We start from the raw sequence: 18,924 nt of genomic DNA on the forward strand, positions 1-18,924 counted from the left end.
CACGAACTTCAAGGCGATAGAAAAGTACTAGTGTGGAAACCCATCTGCGTGCAATGGCAGTAAGACCGGCAGAGTGCAAAGGCTTTCCAACACTAAGAGAATAACAAGGAAAGTCATGTCGATCCCAGTGCAATGTTATAATAACTTGGGGTGTAACGACCATGACAAAGGTTTACTGCTTAAGATGCGCAAGCCATACTTGAGGCGAGTTGCCATTTTCTAAAGCTGCAAGAGCTTGTATGATCATAGCCTTTTCTTGTGCATGGCGAGTTTTAAGGCAACAGAGAAGCCACAAACAAAGTACAACACCGAAGCAACACATAGCACCAAAAATGCCCACTCCCACCCATTCCTTAAAAAAGGAAAAGGCAGAGGATAGCCAACTGGTGAATTGACCCAAAGTCACTGGTTCGACACGGGTGCTATTCAGAACAGCAATCTGAGTTAGTTGAGACTGGATCAAGTTTTCTGCTTCCGTGGACCAGGTTCCGGATAAATATTCCCCGATGATGCGGGAGGCATTTCTGGAATCATAAAATCTGACAGAGGTTATACATAAATGTGCACGTTGATCAATACAACCCAAATGTACTAGGTCAGACAATTCCTCAACTTGAGCTTGAAGCAGATCTATCCTTTGATTAGCAGCTAGAATCCCAGATAAAATGTGTTGATTAATTTTACTTTGAGACTCAAGTATGGTGGATGTTTGTTGAATAACCTGATTAATAGTGGCAGCAGTTTGTACCTGGCTGGCCATGGCTACTCCAGCTATAACTGCTGCAGCAGCAGACACTGCCACAGCTGTCACTATAGCTGCCGTAATTCCAAAATCTCTATGGGCTCTAATCAGTTCAACAATAGGAAAAGATTCTGGATCTGCAGTAACCGGGATCGGGACAAAGGTTGGAATTTTCATAACCACTGCCGTAGTTCAGGAGCCATTCCAACACTCAGACAAATAACAGGTAATATTAGAACAATTAAGCATCCCCTGTGATGTAACATTAGCCAAAAGAAACAGGAACGGAGTTTGGAGACAGACTGCTGCGGAGGGTAATGTAGCATTAAACAATTGTGAATTGTGTGAAGTAATTTTAAGTCTCCTATCTCGCTCCGAGTCTTGGGTACTGCCAGAAACATTAAACAGCCAACTTTGGACTCCTAATATTTCCCTGGGGAAACACAAGCGCGGACTAGACTAGCCCAATCTGAGGGAGTCATGCAAAATCTAGTAAGTCCCTCCACCTGAGTGAGAGTGAAAGCGGCATCTATGCCATAAGTGCGGACAGATTCTGCCAAGGTTTTAATTATCTTAAAGTCTAAAGGCTCATGATATCTTCCCCTGTTATTGTCCTGAAATACAGGGTATGCAAGTCCCATATCTGTATTAACTGTCCTCCAAACTTGTGCATGAAAAGATCTCCTGGAACCTTGGCTCCCCCCCCACATACGGAGGTGGGGCAATCGGCACCATATCTTCTTCTAGATATTCTACCTCCTCCTCCTCAGAGTTTTGTTGACCAATGTTAACTCCCTTCCCCTTCTTACAGTAGGCCTGCGTGCCCTGTGTCTCCTTTTTCTTCTTTTTCATTTTTATCTTATGTAGTTGTTGTAACAATATATCAAGGTCCTCAGAACTCTCTGAGTCGCTTGTGTTCTCAGGCGTTTTTAATTCGGTCAAGTCTGGGTAGAGCCTTCTCCTATTTTTATCTTCAGGCTCTTTTGCCTTCTCACTACTGTTACTTTTAATACTCTCTGCCACTTCACTACATGATCCTTCAGATTTTTCCTCATGCAGTTGCTCAAGAATAGCTTGACCCTCACTCACAGCTTCCTGGCATTTACCATCTGTTATACATCCTCTAACTAACTTCCAAAGTGGTATAATGCCACCCTGCAAGGTACCTTGCTCATGAGCGAAATCTAGATCTTTCCCTAATTTGTCCCAGCTGGGAACCGTAAGACTCCCTGAAAAAGCAAACCAAGGAGCCGCTATATCAGCTTCTCTTAAAAACATCTGCAAAGTACTCTGCTTTATCTTAAGTCCTTTTGAATGTAACAACCCATCTAGGGCCAACAAAATTGGGCTTGAAGAAGCAACGCCCATAATGTTTTTAGAGCTATAAAGAAAGTGAAAGTACAAAAGTCCCCGCTCTCTTCCTTTTACAGGGGAGCGTTCCGTTCTATGAATTCCCCGCTCTCTTCCTTTTACAGGGGAGCGTCCCTGTCATCACAACAACAAAAGAAGCACAAAAAACAAAAGCGAAATGACACAACAAAAGAAACACAGAAAACAAAAGCGAAAGTACACAGTGCAGCTGCAATAAAATGTAAGGCTCTCTCTTTCTTTACAGAGGAGCTGCCCCGCTTTGGTCGCGGATCCCACTTACTAGGGACTAACCCCGCTTTGATCGCGGATCCCACTTACCTGGGACTAACCCCGCTTTGATCGCGGATCCCACTTACCTGGGACTAACCGGTGCACCACCCCTGACTGTTGAAAGTTCTGGTTCCCGGGTCTCGGCACCACTTGTCGCGACCCCTTGCCCGCCAGGAAGACGCAACTCGGGAATCTTCTTTCAACAGTTTATTCAGGCCCTTGATATTTCTTCTTCTCTCTCTCTGATGCCCCTCCCAGCCTTAATAAAGCATCCCAAGCCCCAATGCAAAGCTGCCGCGTGGAGCTTTCTCACAGGGTGATGTACAGGGTGGTGAAAAATCATGTGCCAACTCTCCCAGATAAGGAGTTGTTTGTCACAGACCACAGCGGAGCCAGCGTCATCTTGTAATGGCGACCATAATCTGCAGAAACGGCAGAAGCGGCTCACCACACTTGGTAACCAACAGTCCCTATGGTGTGGAGAGTATGGAAATCTACTCACCTCATCAAGCAGAGAACATGGTGATCCATCCCCATATGAGCAGAAGACACATAGTTCTAATTCATATGTATTTGCTTCCATACACATATACATACTCATCTGTATATTCATATGCACATCCATGTACACCTTCACTTATATATTCACATACATATTTCTACACATATCACAAACACATTTCTACATATTCACATTCCTGTAAATATATGTACATATTTGTATACCTGTACATGTTCATGAACATGTGCATATATTCATAAACAGTGGTATTTATATTGATGTAAACATACAAGTGCCCATATTCATAGTTATATTCATGTATGTCCATATTCTTACTTACACATACATTTATATGTATAATAAGGTAGGTGTACATATTCATCCTCATGCATCCTCATAGTTATATTCATGTACATGTTCATATTGAACTCCATGTACATGTAAAATACAACTTCATATTCATACACATATAGTACATGTCCATATTATATTCACAGTAATACACATTTGTGTCTTATTTATACTCACATTAATACATATTTGTATCTTATTACATATTCACATATACATATGCTCATACTTATATACATCTTTATTATATTCATGTAAATATTCATATTCATATTAATGTATTTATTAACATGTATTCATATCCATTTTCATGTATACCATGTGCATATGCAAAATTATATTTATGTGAATGACCATATTTCCATATATGCATATACATATTTATGACTTCTCTAGTTCATACTTTGAGGTTACAGCTGGAATGATCTGGGTTGAAAAACCATAAAAAGGACTTTACAGAGATTGACTCCACTGTTCCAGTGGGTTATACATGTTTCTACACCCCTCCCCCAGTGGAAGCCAAGGGAAACTAGGCCATTCAAGGTGTGAAAGATCCGGGTCCTAGTCTCCCTAAAAAGAAATACTATCTTGTGGAAGGGCAGGAGATGTACTCCGTTGTCTAGAGGAGAAATAGGTGTTCCATTTCCCATACTGAGTGGGTGGCATTGGGGTGTATCTCACCTATTATCTATAGATTCATTTGTATAGATTCTTCCACCTAGATATACCCATCAATAAAGATTCATCTGTAGCATCTGGCCCAGTTTCATACTTTTAGCATTTGACTAGAATATTCCTGAGTGGGATCTCATCAGATTGAGTATTTATTGATCAGCTCCCCTGATCAGATCAAAGATAAATGATTCAAAGGCACTCACCAGGTGTAGAGCATAGGATATTCTCCTTTCACCAGGTAAAGAACACTGGGACTCATTCTTCCTGGGGACCAAGAGCCTGCATGGTGTGCAGGGTGTGGAGATGTAGTCACCTCATATAGCAGAGAGCATGGTGATCCATTCCCCATAGGAGCAAAAGGAAATAGGTTCTAAAATTTATATACATATGCTTCCATGTACATATGCATGCTCATTTGTGTATTTATGTGCACATTGGTGTACCATTTCACATACATATTCATGTTATTCATATACATCATATACATATAAAAATCATATTAATATTAATGAAAATATTTGTGTATTCATATATATTCATGCTAATACACATACAACAATTTTTTGCATATACAAATTTATGTACATATTGCTGAAAATATGAATATTCAGGTACATGGTCATGTTAATATTTGTGTGCTTATATATATATTTGTATTTCTCTACTTTTCATGCACACATACATACCCATATTGATACACACTGATATCCACATTTCTACATATATACACATGTATATTCATATTCAAATACATGTACATATTCATACATATTTATACTCATAAACATGTACATGTATATATGCAAACTCATAAACATCCTCATATTTATGTTTGTGTACATGTAAACATTCAACTTTATGTACATATACACACTGATATTTAAACACATATTGATATCCATTTTCATATACATGAACATATTCATATTCATTCAGTGATTCTAACCAAGATGACCTACTCCTCTCAAGGGGCAATGACCTAAAGATCTCCTCTTCTCATCTAGCACAGGGTACAGCAATCCATTCTTCATACTGAGAAGATGGCCTATACTCTGTATATGAGTATGTGCATACATATATGACTTCTTCAGTTTTGTACATCATGATTGAAGTGAAATATTCTAGAAAGAGAACTCATCATAAAGAGACTACAGGGATTAACTTTCTGTTCAGGTAAAGGATGCATAATTTTAATTCACACATCATGTGGAGGGCATTGTAATCTACCCTCCTTGCAAGGCAAATAGAAGGACACAGGGGACCTACTATTTCCATAAGGATCAACACCCTTCATGGTCTGGAGGGTGTGAAGATCAACTCAAATCATCTGGAGGAAATGGTGATCCATTTTGCACCCTATGCAGAGGTACTGGGATCTATTTATATATATATATATATATATATATATATATATATATATATATATATATAATATACATTATATATTTACATACATATTCATATATTAATAAATATCTTGCTCATATGCATATACACATTCATGTACATGTTCACATACATATTAACTTTCATATTTATATCAGCACACATATTCATGTTTATACTCATATAAATATTAGTCTTCACAGTTATATTCATCTACATATTTTTATTTATGTATACAAATATTCATATTCATACACATGCTCATATTCATATTCATCCAAATGTTTATATTCATATGCATAGACTTATTCATACATATATTCATATTAATCTAAACATTTATATTTATATGCATACTCATATATGCACATTCATATTTACATTTATTTACATAACATATTTACAGACTTATATATATGATCATATACATATTCACATACATACTGATGGGAGTAGATCCGGAATCTTCTGGAATTGGAAATCAATAGATGGTGGAAACAGAGATTAACTCCTCTGACCAGGTGGAGGATGAATGGTTCTCAACACCTTACCAGGGGGAAGGTCTGTGGATCTGGGCCCTCAGATATGATGAGTAGAGGCACCTACTCCCCACAAGGGGAACTGCTCCCCTCACTTGCTGGAAGATGTGGAGATCTACTTCCAGCACTTAGGAGAGGTCATGGTGGTCCATTACCCAGGTTGAGCAGAAGGCATTGGGGTCCATTTCATCATCTCCAGATCCATCTGTTGATTTATTTGTACATTCTTCTACAGATATTTTGGGGGTTTATATTTTGTATCTGGTGAGTGGAGATTCTCTCTATTTCATAATCATCACATGAGTGACTCCTCTTTGCCATGATCTTCCTCATCTTGAACTCCAAGGAATGGAGCCAGCTCTATATGGATTGAGACCTCTAAAACTGTGAGGACCCAAATAAACCTTTCATCTTCTAAAATTGTTCCTGTTAGGTCTTTTAGTCATAGCAGTGAAACCGCTGAGTAAAACAAATATGTATATGAATATACACATGAATATATACATAATCATGCCATAAATAAGTATGTAAATATGAATATATCAATATGAGTATGTATAAGGATATAAACATGAATATAAACATGAATAGGTATAAATAGCAATGTGACTTTTTATGTAACCTGAATATCCATGTGAATATGAGTATGTATGTATCAGAATGCATACGTACATGAATATTTAAATGAATATATATGTATATGTATATCCATATGAATATGGATACATATGTATATATGGATTACATTTTACATATGAATATATGTGAATATATGTTTAAGTACATATGAGTATATATAAATATGTGAATGTATATATGAATACATATATGGACATTTATTTATAAAATTAGATTATCATGCCTTCTGGTCAGTATGGGAAATGGATCACCACACCCTTTGCTAGATGAGGTGAGTAAAACCCAACACCCTTTGCACCCTGATGTGAGAAGGTCACAGTTGGGGAGTAGATCTCCCCATCCTCTCCCCATAGTGGGAGGACTAGAATCATGTCTCCTTTATCTGAGCAGGAAAGTTAATTTCTGTACCTGCATCTAATTAGCTGTCATTACAGAACCTTCCAGTTTAACCCCAAAGTACAAAACTCAAGAAGACTTTTTTAATATTTATTTTTTAGTTGTACACAATACCTTTATTGCATTTATTTATTTTTATGTGGTGCTGAGGATCAACCACAGGGCCTTGAAGGTGCTAGGTGAGAGCCCTACCGCTGAGCCACAACCCCAGCCCTCAAGAATACTTTTTTTATATGGTTATATCTGTTACTACAAGCATGAATACATGTGTGAATATATATGCAACTATAGCTCTCCATGCCTTCCACTCCGTATGGGGAATGGATCAGTGTGCCACTGCTACATGAGAGGAGATCTTCATACCCTCTGCCTAGTGATGGGTATAGATCACCTTTGGGGGTGTAAGTCACTGTGTTCTTCACCCTTTGAAGAAAGTAGATCCTAATCCCATCTACCTGATGAGGGGATTAGAATAACGTATTATCCACATGATCAGAGGAGGTAATCCTTTTGCCCTCCGTCTGATGAGTTCCCATTCCAGAAAAATTCTGTTCAATTCCCAAAGTACAAAACTAGAGGAGACATACAGATATAAATACAGATATGAGAATATATACATGGATATATATCAAATACATATAAATACATAAAAATATATGTGAATATGTACATGGTAAAAATGTGAATGTGAATATGTACATTAACATGTAAATATGAATATATGTATATATATGAATAAATGTGTATACGTATGTATGAATATGTAAACATGTGTATGCATATGTATGAATATGCATATGAATTTCCATTCCAGAACATTACCTCCTTTCCTCCCTATCTCTCTTTCCTTTCCTCTAATTTATGAAACTCCCTTCAATTTTCAACAGATGTTTTCCCCACTTTTCTTTTTCTTTTTTCAATATTTTAAAGTTGTTGATGGAACTTTATTTTTATTTATTTGTATGTGGTGCCAAGAATTGAACCCAGTGCTTCATGCATGCCAGGAAAGCGTGCTACCCCATCCCCTTTATTTTCCTTTTTTATGTCTAATTTCCACATATGGAACAAGAATATTCAATAATCAGACTTTTAAGGTAATGGACCCCAATTAAAGCCTTGGTTATCTGTAAAGACTCCATTATCATACTAACCTGTGGAAACATTAATGGGCCTAATCATGTCCTTTCTCAAATGTGAAGACCAAGAGACTCACCTGTAAGAACATTCAGCCAATTCATTTGGCCCAGAGTGATGGGAAAATATATGGCAGGAGTGACCCAGAATAGAGGTTATAGGAACAATTAGAACTCAAATGCTAAAGAAACAGCCAACAGTCTTTACACTTTTTCAATACCTGGTTAACAGATTTTGGTCAATGCTCATACCCAAAAGCTCTATAATCTTGTAGGAGAGCACACCAAAACAAGTTTTCCTACTTTCATGTCGCCTCCTGAACCCTGCGAGCACTATATCTTCTCACTTTAATAAATTCTACTCCTGTTTTACTTCTCTTATGTTACTGTCTGTGAATTTTACTCTTTAAATTTGCAAGACAAGAACCCAAAAGAAAATTGGCAACACCCTCACCACCTTAAAACCCCATCTGCTAAGAGATTCAGGGGATCTAGGTGCATTTCAAAACTCCTGTTTCGATGTAAGAGAAAACATATGAACCTTGATCATCTGATTTTGGCTTATTTTGTTTGACATGATGTTTTCAAATTCCATCCATTTTAGCCTGAAAATGACATAATTGCATTTTCTTTATGGCTGACTATAACTCCATTTTGTACATATACCATATTTTCTTTATCCTTTCATTCACTGATGGACACCTGGGCTGGTTTCATGGATTGGCGATTGTGAATTCTGCTGCTATAAAAATGGCTAATTCATATAGCATTACATTTTGATTACTTTATTTCTTTAGGATAAATACCAAGGAGTGGTATAGCTGGGTCACATTGCAATTCAAATTCCTAGTATTTTGGAGAATCTCCATACTAATTTCTAGAGTGGCTGCACTCATTTACAATATCACTAATCATGTAAAAGTGATCCTTTTTTCTCCACATCCACTCCAAAAAGGAGAAACAAAATCTAAATGAGAAATACAAGACATGAACAGACCCTTCACAAAGAAGACATAGGAAAATATGTTTAATATCACATTGTATTAGAAAAAGGTAGTAGTACCTTTCATTAAAATGGAATCAACTCCCACAAATCCAACACTAATGCTGGTGGGTACACAAAGCACAGAGATTTTTACTGATTCTCAGTGAGATGCCACATGATACTAATTTGGGGGAATGCAACACTGCAATTGTGATCCTTAACACAGAATTATCATATGGTCCAGCAGTCACACCTTTAAAATTACCCTAACTCTTTGTAAATTTATGCTCCAACTGTGCATACAATGTTAATAGCAGGTTTACCCATTATTGTGACAAATTGGAAAGAAAGTGGAATGCTATCCAATTTGTCAATCTCTGATTTTTCATGGTAGTCTTTCATATCTCTTATAATATCAGTTGTAATTATTATTTTTTATTATTGTGTCATTCTAATTCATTCTACCTAAGAGTTTGTCAAAATTGTTTACCTTTCCAAAACATGAACTCTGAATTTGGTTATTTTTTATTGGTGTTTTGCTGTTTCCTTTTTATTCATTTCCTATCTGGTCCTTGTTTCATATATATATATGAAATATATATATATATATAATATATAATATATATAATATATATATATATATATATATATATATATATTTGTTGTAGGTGGACACAATACCTGTATTTTATTTTTATGTGGTGCTGAGGATCCAACCCAGTGACTCACACATGCCAGGCAAGTGCTTTTTCACTGAACTACAAACCCAGCCTGATTTGTTTCTTTTTAAAATACCATTTTATTGCTCTGAACTTCTATTACTATTCTTACTACATCCCACAAAGTTTGATATACATCACCCATCTCATTTTATATCTCAGAAAATTCTCTGAGTCTAGTGATGATTTTATCCCTGTTTTGGGGTTGTTCTCAATGCCACCTATCTGTGAATGTCCATTTTCCTAATGTAATTTATTAGTAGTCTCATTCTTTTGTGACACTTGACATGACTACAATATTCTCAAGTTTGCCAAAGTTCGTTTCATGTTGTAACATGTGCTCTTTCTTGAGCGCTATTCTGTGTGTATTCTGTGGTTGTTACTATTTCCTATGGGTTAGGATGTTCTTTATTTTTCTGCCAGGTTCACTTGGTTGTTATTTTGGTCTTTGGTTTCCTTGTGGTCACTAACTATATATATAAAAACATATAAATTGATAAATATCTACCTATGTAACATTGAATATATAATAACAGCAACCCCCCAAATATTCTTGCTCTACCTTCATTTTATGACTTTTTTCCACTTTTCTCTTGATCTCTTTATTCTCATGCTAGATCTATCTCCAATTGTGCAAGGGCAGAAGGACCAAATTGTAAAAAGACTAAAAATAGTGCCCAAGATGGCTTTGCAAGTCATACCATGCATGAAAACTTGCTTACAAGAGAGGGTCATCATTATACAAAATACACGTATGAAGATGTGAATTTGGCATCAACATACCTTATATACAAAGAGAGATATGATAAATTGCCACAGTCTGGCTGGGCACAAATGCCGCAGTCTGGCTGGGCACACAATCACGAGCCACCACACAGCTTGTAGATTCAAACAGCAACTCTTTATTCCCGAACTCACACCAGCCATCTACAATCACGTTCTGGGGAAATCCACGTTCTCTGCCCAAATCCACGTTCTCTGCCCAAATTCACCTCCACTGGGCTTCTATCTCCAAAATATACTGTCTGAATCCCGTGAGAACTCAAGGGGAACTCAGGCAGCAGGATACGCCCTATTCCCAGCAGGAATAATCTTAAACCTTAAACCTGGAACCTAAACCAGGAACGCCCTAATCCGCCTTGGTCCTTGAGTAAGGTCACCTACATTCAATGTCACTGCAACATGGGGTACGCTGGCAAGGAAATTGTCATACCTACTTGGCTAATGGCTCCCAGCAATAAATGGTTGTATAAAGGTGTATTAAGAATTGTAAGCAAAAAATTAAGAGAGCTCATATATAATCGCATAATTTGGTGTGAACATACTTTATATACAGAGTTACAAAAAATTGTGCTATGAATGAATAATTATGAATGCAATTCACTTCACTATTGTCATGTATGTAAGAAATAAATTAAAAAAGAAAAAAAAAAAAGAAAGTTACAGTGGCAAAGGCAGTACCAGGAACACCTTTGTCTTTTATAGTATTTTGACAGATAATCTAGAGTTGGCTACCAGGACATGTGGCATTGAACTTCTTCACAGGTTTTATTCCATCTTTTGTGAATGATACATCATTGAATAATTCAGCACTTAATGAGCTTCCCCCACATGGATCTCAAGAACATCCTAATTTGTTTTTCAGTACCAATTAGGACCAGAGAACTCACCATGGAATAGCCATTGCCCACCAGCATCTGAACACAGTGATGAATATTGTCACTCTTCCACAACATCCCAGAAGAGGAAGAAATGGCAAAGTCCAAAATGTACATGACCACAAAGAACGCCCTGAGCAGCAGGATGGTCCTGGTGGCCCTGTGTTCTGGGGATGCTTTTGGAGACAGGCTGGTGCTATGAAGGTGCTGGCACTGCCTCTTATGCCTGCACAAGAGTGTCACCATGTACCCACTGGAGAGGACCATGAGCTCTATAAAAGATACATCCTGAAAGGTGACCAGTGAGAAAAATATGTACCTGAACAAGTAACCAATGGGCTGAAGAGGGCAGGATTTAGTGACAAACATGAGATTGAGTGTGGTGACATTGGGGGTGGCAATGATGGCAATCAAGAAGCGACCACTGATGAGCATATTAAAGACCCAGAAGAACAGAAAGCGGCACATGCTCTGAGGTGAAGAGTTTCCTTTGAACTTGGCCAAGCAGGAGTTTCTGGGGCTAAGGGTGATGGCCTGGAGGACACTCAGCAGGCAGGTGGTACAGATGGAGAGGCCTCTCATCAATCTGTGCAAGGAAATATCTGATTTACATGAGAAGCCACTGCCCAAATCCTGGTACCCAAAAATGTCTGCAGCTATGAAGTCCACGGTCAGCAGCATCACCACATGAACAGGGCCAAATGGCTTACGGTCAGGTTGATGGGCTTGGACCTGTGCTTGAGAAGGAACGTGAGGATGTGGAAGAGAAGCAAAGCGGTATTGGCTCCAATCCCAACACTGACTTCAGAGAAAAGCATGTTTCTAATGTGAGTGAAGCTGGAAGCTTGGCTGTTCTTATTTATCCTCATGGGGGAAGAAGCAGATAGGAATAATCTGAGAGAAAAGGAAGAAAAATCTTTACCATGAATACTACCATCCTCATCAATTTCTCCAAATATGGTCATCAGCAAATGTGTGGGTTTGTCCTGAGGCATTCTTTCCTCCTGCAGAACCCAAGTCCACTGGACACCCTCCTGGATGCATGACAACTTTCCCTGCCCCACCGAGACCCAATCATGTCAGGAGGGCATATTCACTGCCCTCCAGTGACCATGCACCATATCTGCAGCCACATTGTCTTGTTAGATGAGAGGTATTTATTGATTCTTGCCTCCTTTTTATTTTATTTATTTATTTATTATTTATTTATTTTTTATGAATACCTTTATTTATTTATTTATTTATTTATTTATTTATTTATTTTTGTATGTGGTGCTGAGGTTTGAACCCAGTGCCTCATGCATGTGAGGCAGGTGCTCAACCACTGAGCCACAGCCCTGGCCCCTCCTTTTTTTATTTTTTCAAACTTAAGAAGAATGCAACTTTCTCTGTATGAACCTGAAAAAGTTCTCAGCACAAAATAACAGTTGTAAATACAGGGTGGAATCTGCATGCCAAGATTGCATAAATGTGGAAATAATATCCTCTCTGGAAATGATAGCCATGCAAACAGTTATATTATTTCAGGGCTATCTTTATTCTTATAGGTGGCCAGAATATCATATATTTTTTTCTTTTTAAAAAATATTTATTTTTTTATTTGTATTTGGACACAATACCTTTGCTTTTTTTGTTTATTTTTAATGTGGTGCTGAGGACCTAACCCATGGCCTCTTACATGCTAGGTGTGCACTCTACTGCTGAGCCACAACCCCTGTCATAGAATATGGTATATTCATAGAGAACAAATGTTGCTGAGGTGTCTCTGAAGTCACAAAGTGTGAAATTACATAAATAAATTGATTCTATTAAATTCAGAACTTGAGAGGTTAATTTGTTAGAGTCTGTAAACAAGTCAGGATGGCGCCTGGCAAATGTTAGAGTCTGTAAACAAGTCAGGATGGTGCCTGGCATTTTGCCAGGGGAATGTTAGAGTCTGTAAACAAGTCAGGATGGCGCCTGGCATTTTGCCAGAGGGAGTGGTTTGTGAAGTAAAGCCAGCGAGCCATTAAGTGTGGAGATTCCTTATTGGTTGACTGATGTATCTAGTTTATGCTAATTAAGATAAGCTGTGTGGAATGTATAAATACCTCTGTTGTCCTACAATAAATGGCTCCCACTCCTGCTGTATCAACGTACACAAGTTGTTCGTCATCCCCCGGTTATTTTGCCCAGCCAGCCAGGCTGCGGCATTAATTAACACATCTGAACCAGTAATCTGTAAAGTATGGATAATCACAATACTTTCATCCTGTAGATATTGTGTGTGTAAAGGTATAAAATGTCAAAATGCCCAGGATAGTAATGCCAGCTATCACTGTTAATATTAAATTGACTTCCATACATCTGACTTGAGAGAACACATACCATTTTAAACATTTTCCATCTCTGACATCGCTTCCAAAATCAAGGAAAAATGAATACCAAGGTAGCAGACATTCCATGATTTCTAAAAGTAAGGACACATGCAATTTAAAGTTCTTCATTGAATCATCAGAGATGACTGTAAGTCTTATATATTTTAGAAACTCAAGACAGAAAAACCTAGTCTTTAATTAGAGTGCAGTTATCAATCATTATCAGAACAATGTGATAGGTTTCTTTCCACTACATAGGAGGCATGTGCAATTAGAGTGGTAAACACAGCCACATTTAAATGGGGTGGGATGATTCTTTTCTAAGACTTTAGTTAGTGATTCCACAAGGCAATCAAACCTTTCAAGTCTTCCTCAAGCAAGAAAGATACCTCTGCATATTTATGGGAACCTAGCATGAATTTTACACTAGTGTGTTAGTGAGCTTTTTTTCTGCTGTGACTAAAAGATATGATAAGAACAATTTTAAATAGGAAAAGTTTATTTTTGTGATCATGGTTTTAGAGTTCTCTGTCCACAGATGGGCATCCCCGTTCCTCAAAGCCTGAGATGAGGCAGGAAATTATGGTGGAAGACTGTGGCAGAGAGAAGTAGCTCACATGTTGATCAGGAAGCAAAAGGAGACTCCATTTGCCAGATACAAGATATATACCCCCAATCATGACCCACTTCCTCCAGGCACACCTTACCACCTTCAGTTTACACTCAACTAATCTCATAAAGGCATTCATTCACTGGTTGGTTTTAGGCTCTCATAACCCAATCATTTCTCCTCTAAATCTTCTTGCATTGTGTCACACATGAGCTTTTGGGGGACACCTCACACTCAAACCATAACACTACAGAACTTGGGGGTGCCCACCATGTGGAATGCTTTCCTGCAGCACAAAGCTGTTTGCTGCAACTCAAGACTCAATCACTTATAAGATGAAGGATAGAATATGGGAAATGGGTTCCTGTCAAGTATTCTCATAGATTTATCATCTGAAAATCAAAGCATGAGTCAACACTGTTTTCACAGCCACATGTAGATGCAGTTCTTGTATTTACTTAAGGAAAGCTTCATTGTTTTAGTTCCATAGATATGGCCGCAAGTAAGACTTCAAGGCTCAGGGGACACTAAGTCCCAATAATTTGGAAATTTTGATTTTTAAGATAGATATTATATAATAAGAATTAGAAAAAAATGTTTATTTTCTAACATACTAATTAAGTAAATTTATCTATTTACACATTGAATAAATTAAGCTTTATACCTCTGATGTGCCCAGGAGAAAAAAAAACAATATTCATGCCATCATCCAGGTGCCATCTCACTGGCTCTCTTTAAGCACACAACCCTAAATTGTTTTCTTGGCCTTTCATTTATGTATAAAAAATACACCCATTTCTCATCTATCTATTCCATGTAAGTTACAAAATATACTCTAATAATGTTTCAAAGGAATAACATCAATAAATAAGAAAAACCTTTCACATCATATTTTAAAAGAATGATATGAGATAAAACCTGCTGCCAACTTGAATTCTCAAGTTATTCTTGTGAAATTCAAGCTTCACTTGAAAGCTCTTTTGAAAACTTGAGTCTTAACAATATATAACCTTATAAGACAGGTGAGGTAGTCTGTTTGGAAAATCTGTAATCTGAGGATATAGGACTACATCATACTCAGATTTACTGAGGGACTGGAGTCCTACAAGCATAAATGGATGAGCATAAACAGCAAATCTTCCTTGAGGCAGAAAAGCTGATCACCTTTCATCATACCATGAATCCAGGATATTGAACCCATCAGGTGCATACACCAGCAACCCCTGATGTTAGCTTGCATGGAGCCCCCAAAGAGACCACGCAAACTATCACCAAGCATCAGTTCTCTCCAAATTTTATATACCACACCCATATTAGTGAAGCACATGCTCCAGATACCATTGTTATATCTGTACATAATTATTATAAAGAAAGGTAGAGAGATATTCTGAACATTGTACTAGACAATGTTTTTTTTTTTTGTAGAATATCAATATGTCATGACAACAAGCTAAAAGACATCTGCCATGTCTTTTTTTATCCATGCCTCAACCCACTCACACTGGGGGAGACAGCACAGTTCAGGGGATCAGGGGACAGGGCAGATGCTCTCCACACAGAGCAGGATAATATGGGAACTTCCATAAAAGACAATGTTGAGATGGAGCTGACTCACCCAACATTCCAAGCACAAGACTTGTTATCTTGCACATGGGAGAAATCCAGTTGCCCTCAGATTGACTGGAGGTAGATCAATAAGGGGATAAATCACAGAGAAACTAACATAGAGAAAAGCTCTAAAACACTTCACATTTGTAAGTCTACAACAGAAAAGAAAAAGGAAAGTCCATATGGGCAGTGAGGGGGAAAACAAAAGGTAAATAGAATAAAAAAATTTAGAGTGAACTCGGCACATGAACTCTCTATAGTCAAGCTTGAGGGACCTTGTAGTTCATGGTGGAAGCTGGGCACCCCTCAGGAGAGAGAGAACTCAGTTCAGATTCTCACTAAAACATGTATCCTGGAAATATTCACTTCAGACTTTGTTTTATTTTGCAATTACTAAGATCATCGCCAATACTGAAATATATGCTATCACCAAATGGACCAGAAATAAGTGACCAGAAAAAAATGCTTGGTTTCTTGTACCCAAGACAGCACTCAGGATAGAAATTGAGAGTGTAATTGAAGGCAGAAAGTCCTCAGAAAACCCCTTGAAAATGTGGGTATGTATTGTCATGTGAGTGAACTGATATAGGGTAAGGATGAAAGGATGTAATTCTTTTATTTTTATGTCCACAGCATGAGAATAATCTACATAATTCTCGAGATTAAGGTGATGCATGATTATTTATGTCAAAACTTAGGCAGGTGCCTTATATACATGGGAGAGCCTACCTTGGCTTGTTATCACTACACCATGCTGGTTGACTTCACTTTGAATGCCATTAATATTTTTCTTATCTATAAAGAAATCTAAAAGGGGCAGAAGGCCAGGATGTGAGAGTGACCACACACACTGGAGTGGGTTATGTATGAAGGTACACTGGTCAACACACTCCAACTTTGGGCAAAAAATGAGCTGGAAAATAACAAACATAATATGGGAGAAGTGCTGACACACCAGGGAAGGAAAAACCATCACCAACTCGAAAGTCAGTTCTAAAGATGATGTAGTCACCAGGAACCCCCACCAAAGAAACCTTTACTATAATTCAGATTTCCAGAGACCCTATCATAATTAATACATGTAAACGTCTCTCCTAGCCAACAAGATCTTTACAAAGAATGCCAGCAGGATTTCTGCAGAGAGATTATTGTGGGTCGAACAAAGCTTCTTCTTTGTTGTAAAGGCTGAGTTTCTCTTTCTTGTAAAAACCTAGGTTTGTTAATTGAGCTTGTTGTTGTAGAAAAGATGCTATTTTTTGTTTACTTTAGTAAAAACTCATGAAACCTCTGTATGACTTAAAATATGAAACAGAGAGTTGTTTTTTATAAAAATTGAAATTTAACCTTTATTTTAATCAATCAATCAACCAACCAATTAATTAATATGGTTCTGAGGATAAAATATAGTGAGTTATTTGTACTAGGCAAGTGCTCTAACACTGAGCTATGATCCAAGCTTATGAAAATAACTGTTATGCACCCATCCATCCACTGGCATGTTTCACTCCACTGAGGATAATTCTAAAAAAAAATAATTTCCAAACCCCAGGTCCAGAGATGTTTTAGCCTTAGCTCTTTGGTACCACTGTAGCTTAAATAAACCTGCATACTGACAATGACTCTGATTTCCAGCCTAATTTTTCCTACAGGACGGACACAGCATTTGAGAAATACATGAAGTCAGGGAGAATGAACTAGAAAATCTGACTATGTGAACGTAAGAAAGGCATTAATTTGTTCCTCAATTCACCACCCCAAACACAAGTGAGAATTATATATATATTTTTCTTGCAAATTAAAATATTTTTAAAGTGTAGTTCAAAGTGCTTGCTTATATGTGGGTATATACAATATTAAGATTTTTACATCTGTTTAAAGAAAAAATATCAAGAACAGGCAATTACTATTCCAATTTAAACAAACAGGAAAGACCTAGAGGTGCTTTCTCACTAACATAAAGCTATCACCCCTCAGAAACACAAAGTATCCTAAGTGAGAAGGTCTCTCTGTTCAACCCAACAGTTTAACAAAGACAGTCTTGTGTTCTTACTAAGTGAATTCCACTTTCCTTTCCCATCAGATACTCTGTATTTTATTACTAAGAAAAGTAGATTAATTCACATATATTTTTGAATCATAATTATCTATCAGAAGTTGGGGAGAGACAAAAATCTAACACACAAACATAGAGACCAGTAAGATGAAAATATTTTGTTCAACTTGGGTATGATGGTGCACACCTGTAATTCCAGTGACTCAGGAGGCTGAAGCAAGAGGATTGAAAATTTGAGGCCAGCCTGGGCAACTTATTGAAACCCTGCCTCAAAAAAAAAAAAAAAAAAAAGATATGAGGATGTAAAACAGGTGAAGCAAGCCTCAATACAATTCCCAGTACCACAGATCCATAAATAATAAATAAATTAAATAAATAAAATTTTTGTTTTAAAATTGTACTTTCATAAAATGAGTCTGACATATTCACTATTAATGAAAATAGAAAAGGTATTTTTAAAATGGTACATGGTCAGAATATAAATGGATATCAGTCTTCATCTACTGTAAATTCTGCTAAATTACTTCTGAGCCCTTTTCTACTAAGGAGACAAAATTTATACCCTATTTTTCAAAAAAAATTTTTGATGTAACTTCAGCCCAACTTCCATTGTCCTCTGATGAGACATGTCCTAGTGGTTACAGTTCATGTTCAAGTGCTGAATCCACTTATGTAATATTTGTTAAACTAATAGGAGGGCAAGAAATGTCTTTGTGAGAAAATTCTAGTATGTATTTTTCTATGAATGATCATATTCAAAATTTCTTTCCAGGGTGATACTTTGAATAAAAGAACCTGTCTTCAAAACAAAGTTTTATAAAAAAAATACTTTGATTATATTTATTTATTTTTATGTGATGCTGAGGATCAAACCCAGTGCCTTAAATGTGCTAAGCAAGTACTCTACTGCCGGATTTCTGTTCCCGTGAC

At 37.2% G+C, this 18,924-nt stretch overlaps 1 pseudogene; it reads right to left on the reverse strand.

Moving 5' to 3' along the window:
* Positions 1-11,294: 11,294 nt before the first annotated feature.
* Positions 11,295-12,235, reverse strand: LOC124101915 (vomeronasal type-1 receptor 90-like; annotated as a pseudogene).
* Between the last annotated feature and the right edge of the window lie 6,689 nt (positions 12,236-18,924).

This window comes from Marmota monax, unplaced genomic scaffold, assembly GCF_021218885.2.
Source record: "Marmota monax isolate L192 unplaced genomic scaffold, Marmota_monax_Labrador192_F-V1.1 WCK01_AAM20220418_F8-fsc00481, whole genome shotgun sequence".
Classification (NCBI taxonomy): Eukaryota; Metazoa; Chordata; class Mammalia; order Rodentia; family Sciuridae; genus Marmota; species Marmota monax.